General features: G+C 41.4%; 1 protein-coding gene across 3 annotated transcripts in view; it reads left to right on the top strand.

The window, feature by feature from the left end:
* The first annotated feature begins 3,203 nt into the window (after positions 1–3,203).
* lpin2 (lipin 2) overlaps positions 3,204–6,000 on the top strand; it is a 115,626-nt gene continuing 112,829 nt past the window's right edge. The window contains exon 1 of one of the 3 annotated variants that reach the window (XM_073043711.1): positions 3,204–3,355. The gene's annotated coding sequence lies outside the window, so the exon portion shown is untranslated. Of the gene's footprint in view, positions 3,381–3,691; positions 3,871–6,000 lie in introns of those variants that run through there. The other 2 variants (XM_073043721.1, XM_073043730.1) reach the window with 2 other exon arrangements.

Raw genomic sequence — 6,000 nt, 5'->3', positions numbered from 1 at the left:
ATTACTTTCATCATACTGCCACCCTAATCCATTTTCACCACTATAGGCATCAGATTCTAAATCTCAACCTCCTCTTTGCACCCTCCTAACTTCATCATTGCTGGCCTCCTGAATCATATGGGAGATGTGGCCCCTAGGCCCAATGCATTTTTGGTTCATTTTTTTAACCAAGGGAACCTACCAGCTGTATTCCTATGTGCAACTTCTTTATTGACTCTTCAGCAAACATAACTAGATCATATCAAACACCACCAGCCTATTGTCTTTCCAAACTGCTCACTGTTTTAGGATGATCCTGGAACGTTAAGGTACTCTTGGCTTCTTTACTCCATTCTCAAATGGCTCATTAAGGGTCTTTACTGTCAAATATTTAGTGCTCATGTATTTCCAGTCATATCATCAAAACACTAGACCGTCCATTTATACGTCTTGGACTGATCCGGAAGTTTAAGCATCTGCCAAGAACACTTCCTTTTATAGCTTTGAATTTCTCTGTGTTTTTCACCTATTTCCCTTTATTTCTTCCTCATTTATATTCAATCTATTTTATCCCAATCTGCTCCTATTGACCTAAAACTTTCCTTACTCTTGTTGGATGGTACTGTAAATGGTTCATTCACATCAGTCACTTGTTCCCTCTCAAAAATAAACATCCTTTGACTTATCTAAACTTACAAATAGTTGTCTCATCATGAAACTCTTACCTCTTCAAGGTCCCCAGGCATTTCCCAAATCTGTGTTTGCCTTTCATGGAACCACGTTCCAACTCGGAATCAGCAAAAACATGAGAGCCATCATAATTGATATTTTCTATAACCTAGACAGATTTATCTTCCCATAATCACCCCTTTACAACCAACAGCTATCTAAGCCTTTATAATATCACCAGTGCCTTAACTCATCTATCACTGGATACATCATTAATAATCAAAGCTCATTTTCCAGTGGTTTTCCATCTAGCCTCTTCCATAAGCACGAACTCAAGCATAATTCTCCTGCCAAATTGAGTGACATCTGGTCCACTAACGCTTCTTAAAACAATTCTGTCCACGTTGACAGTCGCTCCATGGAATTTGCCCCTCCATATCTCTGTGACAATTTACATCTTTAGGCTGTGGGAGAACTAAGCAGTCTCAGGGAGAATATGCAAACTGCACATGGACAGCATCAGAGGTCAGGATTGAACCCGAGCTGCTGCATCTCCAAGGTAGGGGGCATGTCAGGGTAATTGAGATGTTCCTGTTAGCATCTTGAATAAAGGTATATCTTTACAAGACGTCACTGAAAATCGAGGTACATAGAACATAGAACAAAGAACAATACAGCACAGTACAGGACCTTCGGCCCACAATGTTGTGCCAACCCTTAAACCCTGCCTTCCATATAACCCCCCACCTTAAATTCCTCCATATACCTGTCTAGTAGTCTATTAAATTTCACTAGTGTATCTGCCTCCACCACTGACTCAGGCAGTGCATTCCACGCACCAACCACTCTCTGAGTAAAAAATCTTCCTCTAATATCCCCCTTGAACTTCCCTCCCCTTACCTTAAAGCCATGTCGTCTTGTATTGAGCAGTGGTGCCCTAGGGACGAGGCACTGGCTGTCCACTTTATCTATTCCTCTTAATATCTTGTACACAAGAACAATTTCTCAAAAGGGTAGAGGAGGCTTAATCATTTGGAATGGTTAAAGAGTAAGTGGATAAACTTTCATAAGAAAGATCAGGGCATTGTGGGTTTTGAGCAAATTAGCACAGATGAGATTAGACCCATGTCAATGATTAAGATTAAAATGGATTAGCAAGTTTGAGGATAACACCAAGATCAGTGGAGCTATGGACCATGTGCAGGACTGTAGAAGAATGCTGAGGGATATGGATCAGTTACATGTATGTACAGAGAAGTGGCAGAAGGGAAGTGCGAGATGTTGCACATTGGGAGGTCAAGTGAAAAGAGAAAGCACACAGTTAATGGTGGCTTTGGTAACAGCATTAAGGTACAAAGACATATTAAGGTTCAGCTCCACAGTTCACTGAAAGGAGCCATGGTGATTTTATTTGGCATACTGCTTGAAGACTAAGTGACCAAATTCCATTTCCTATATACTTTTATTTACTAACAGGATGTATGTATAACAGGCTTGTACAGCACAAGTTATCCATTTTCAGTTTCCTTACCAGGTTGGTGTGGGCAGTTTTGCACAAGGGAGGGGTTTCATAGGTCTAATAAGGCACTTATAGTATCACGTGTCATCAATCTCCTTATCCAGGTAAGAACAGATTTTCTCCCCTAAAGAACACTAGTGAACAAGTCAGGCTTTTTCAACAATCTGGTATTGTTCTACTCACCACGATTTATTTTGCCAGAGTTGCTAAATTAGTTAACTGACGAACTAAATTCCTGCGGGGTAAAGCTTTAAATTTAATCAAGGGATTATTTGTTCAGGTCAATAATTTACGACCTCAATCGCAGTGAGGTATACGGAAACACAATAGTAGTACTAAGTAAACTCATTTGCACACCTGGTAAAACAGCAGATCACAAAACAGAAACTTCAGTTATACTTGAAGGCGTATATCGCTAGAATTCCGTTTCTGAACTGTCAGAACACTAAACTATGCTGTTCAAGCGAGAAACCAAACAAACGTATTGAAGCAAAAATATATCGATAGATATTTGTAACTTTAAACCAACTATCGCTAACAATAAAAAATGCCGAACTTTATTACTGTGAGGAACGTTGAGAGACACAGCAAATGATAGCAGCTGTAACACCAGGCAGCACCAACCTGGTTGTGTATGGACATATGAGCGCAGGCAGGTTACATTAGATCAGACTGTTTCGATCTTTCATGACTTGCCCAGTTGTGCTCACGTCTCTGACTCCACCGTACAAGGAAGAGAAGCTGTCAGTGGACTGCTTCAACACTACATCTGAGCGGCAACGTGGTCTTTAAATGTAGGGTCGGCGCAGACGCGCCGTTATGAAAGCGGGAACTACAGACATCATCAGCCCCGGTTGCGACGCCACCCCCCTGAGCCAAACTCACACCGGTTTGTGGCAGCGCTCCGCGCACCCCGAGCGCGCGTGCCCGCAGGCGCGAGGCGCGACCCCGAGCGCGCGTGCCCGCAGGCGCGAGACGCGACCCCGAGCGGCGGCGCGGGCGAGCGAGCGGCCGGTAGTCACGTGAGCCGGGCTTTTGCAGGCAGAAATTGCAACCAGAAGAGGAAGCGGCGCGTTCGTCTGTGAATGGGTTGCGTTCGTCCTTGTTGTTGTGGTTCAGTGCTACGAATAAAGCACTTTCCACCAACGCTGATAACCTTACAGTTGTGAGGCCGGCACTGCAACAGAGGTGAGGGTCCTACAAGTTCCTGCTGGTGGGTCAAGGTTTGATTATTCCGGCTAACGGTTCCTGTCTCCCTCTCCCAAGATGTATTGCCGACCCCACTCAGTACTTTGTGTTGTTTATTCGTTGTAACGTTTAATGTTTTCCTCCTGTTTGTGTTAACTACTTGGTTGCTGTATCCCACCTCGCTCTTCTGCCGGGTGCCACCTCATCCACCCGGAGCCTCCTCACGAGTAGAATCAATACACACAGGACTTGTTCTGTCATAGTATACACTTAATGCTATTTGATATTGCTGAGTACTTCTGCCGGTCTGTATTTTTTTTTCCTTTATGAAAATGGCACCTCGACAGCTCTGGCATTTAGAGTTAAATGAATGTTTGCATCTTCACTGGTCTGTTCGGACAGGCACCTTACCGTAGTTATTCTATTTAAATGCCTTGGATGTCTCGATCATTTTGAGTACGCAACATTTACATGGATTCCTGATTCGCGGCCTTGAACAAAACTATTCAACGACTGTGAGTTGGATTGTTAATCTTACAGATCTGCGAGGTCGTTAACAGTTTGACCCGATCCATTATTGATAAGGGAGTTGATGGCATTTATCAAAGATTTGTAAAAAAGATATATATGTGAAGACAATTACTTTCTAACCTCTTGCAGTAGTACTTTCGACTGGGGCCATAGTCGGGGGGCGGGGCGGGGATGGGATGGTGGTGGTCGATTGGTTTTGGTGTGTTTCGTGTGTAGTTTCTGTGAAGTGTAAAAGACGTGACATTTTTTTAATGGTTTGCTGTTCGGTAATCCCAGGGGGAATTGATCAAAAGGAGATGACGTTACGTACATTTATTAGCCTGAAACAGTTGCTAGTAGTAGAGACTTGCAGTTAGGCAAGGTATTGAAGATAAATGTCTTCTTGTCCTAAGGAGAAAAACAGTAAACAAGGGCATAGTTTAAACGTTAATCGTGTGTGGCGTAGAGCCTCTTAGGAGGCGAATGCTGTCATGAGACCCGATTGAAATTGTGATAGCTTCCTAAACAATACACAATAAAATGTTGGAGGAACTTGTGTGGATTTTCAGTATCTGCACAATCTCTTGTGGTTGGGATGTCTTCTTGTCATTCTAATTTTAGGTGCTATTTTTAATTCCATATCAAATTGTCTAGTATTTGAATAAGACATTATTTGGATTTGCATAGTACTTTGCACCATAACCAGGAAATGACCTTCTTTAAGCAAATCGTTGTATCCTTGATTTTTATTTAAAATGTGGGTTAGTAGCCATGTTTTTAACACATTATGACAACTTCAATCACTTTACACTACAATGGACACGTTTATCCTGCGCTAACTGTGCTCTTAATTGTTAAAGAAAACTCTATTTCTTGTGAATGCTACTTGTATGTGTCCCTGTGATGCTGTTGCGGTTAAGTTTGTCAGCGCTTCAGTGCCTATGACAATGAGCTCGACTTTGAGCACTGTAATATGTCTAATTAGGAATTTAGACAAGTGGGTCATGATTTAAATTAGAAAATGAAGACAATAGTGAGCTAGAATAGCCCTTAAGTTGTCCAAAAATGCACAAGTCAATTCAGAAGTATTGTATATTAATATGTTAAAACATTCAGCAAAGAAACAAGGTTAGTTATGCTGTTATATGCAGAAGTTTTCACTTTGGGCTAAGTTTACTTTTATAAATGAAAATAATTGTATGAATTAATTTCATGTGATTTCTGAGCAAATCAAATAATATGAGGAAAAAAGCAGTATACTATGAGTGTCCCGGAACTTGTCAATTTTAATGCTTGCCATTTCTGTTCACAGAACGAGTCCTGCCTTCGGCTTGTTTACTTTTAAGAGCCTGTTGGATTTGCATTTCATGACACATTTAGGGTTAGAATACAGTCACACTCTACTTTCATGCATTTTGCTCAATGTACAGGCTGGGTCGTTTGCATGTCCGACATTCAGACTGTGGAACCAGACACGCTCTGATCTGCACTCTGCCATGGGAAGAGTTCACAAGTTGGACAGAGGGAAAGAATCAAGTGCTCAAAGCCTCCTATGGTAGGTGGGAGGACAACAGCACCTTGGGAATTTCTGGCACGTGAACATTAAAAGTACAAAAAAAAGTATTTAGGATGGCATTCACAAGTTGATGATGCTTGTGATCACATAGGATCCTAGCAGAAGAATCACCCTTTTACAAGCTATGCCCAATTTGCAACAGCCATCTGTTTGTACTTTCAATGTTCACGTGCCAAAGTTGATGGGGCTTTATGTCCACATTAACCTTATCAGTTACATTGGATCGCACAGAAGTGAAGTAGAAATAAGTCGTTCTCAATCCTGAGTTACTGGATAGTATAGTACTGTATAAAAGTCTTGGGCATGTGTAAAAATAAATAAATAAATAAATGTAAAGCAAAGATGTTTCTAAAATTTGAAGTTTCTAAAGGTCAAAAAAATTACTATAAAGAGCATTAGTGTGGAGTTTTATAAGAAAATTGGTTGTTGTGCTGCTCCAAGGACCTTGGAGAACTTGCTACCATTCTCTGCAGACTTTGGCTCTCTCACTTGCTTCTGTCTTTCTAGGTAATTCCAGATAGCTCTGATGTTGAGATCAGAGCTCTGTGAAAGCCATGTC

This window comes from Hemitrygon akajei, chromosome 1 (genome assembly GCF_048418815.1).
Source record: "Hemitrygon akajei chromosome 1, sHemAka1.3, whole genome shotgun sequence".
NCBI lineage: Eukaryota > Metazoa > Chordata > Chondrichthyes > Myliobatiformes > Dasyatidae > Hemitrygon > Hemitrygon akajei.
This window is presented reverse-complemented; position numbering and strand designations above follow the sequence as displayed.